Raw genomic sequence first — 1,012 nt, 5'->3', positions numbered from 1 at the left:
TGATTATAACACGAAACATTTGGGGAAAACCTGAAATGTCTTTTAAGAGGGAATTCATTCAACTCTTCTCAGTGTAGCCCTTAAAAGAATCACAATTTCCTTCATGAAATTAAATAATACTGTAGAAAGAAAACCCTTAACGATGAGAAAGAATTTATAATATGTCATCAAGTCAAGAGAGTGGGTTATTAACCCCAATGCCCAATATAATACTAATGTTGTAAAACACATTTATAGATGTGTGTCTAGATGTGTAATAAGAATGTGCATTACTGGTGCTGGAGATTATGGGGAACCTGTGTTGTATTTATATTCTTTTTATGCTTTGTTCACTTTTTTCCCTGAGTTTTTAGATGAGTGTTTTTATAAGATTCCTTTCTCTTTTCTTCCTTTGTTTGCTTTTATTCTTGTTTTGAGATTCATTTTTAAACAGATGCCTAATGTGCAGCTTTTCCTTGATGCCTGTTCAATAAAGATATACTTTCTCTTTTATTAAGATTCCCTTTGTTTATACGGAAGTAAAATAGTCGACTTTTGCTTCCATAGTGCCACCCTTGGACTTCCAGCTGGAAGGAAGGCTACATGCCAACCAGACCAAAAGCAAAAAAGAAGATAATCAAACCACCGTGCTAAGAGATCAAGCTGAGCCACATCAGTTAAAGAAGAAACCAGAGGGGAATCAGGCAGCACGGATGATCAGCCATTTCTAATATACAGACTGAACTACCTTGCATTTAAGTCATTATTGATGAGATTAATTGAATGTGTTGAATCAAATTTCTGCTGCATGAAGTTGAGCTGTATCTTGGAAATCTACTTTATCTTGCATTACTCAGAGGAGGATGAGCAGACTCAGGCTTTACTCATAACTCCACTGTTTCATGACCCAGTTCTGTTCTCCTTTATGGAGTCATAGAGATCCAGGTCTCTGATCAGTGGCTTCTGATTCCCTGTGACCTCCATAAAGTATATTCTTCTATGTCAGGGTTCAGCACTATTTGCTATCAAAACT

The sequence above is a fragment of the Arvicanthis niloticus genome, chromosome 21 (genome assembly GCF_011762505.2).
Source record: "Arvicanthis niloticus isolate mArvNil1 chromosome 21, mArvNil1.pat.X, whole genome shotgun sequence".
Lineage (NCBI taxonomy): Eukaryota > Metazoa > Chordata > Mammalia > Rodentia > Muridae > Arvicanthis > Arvicanthis niloticus.
Note: the sequence above shows the minus strand (reverse complement) of the source record.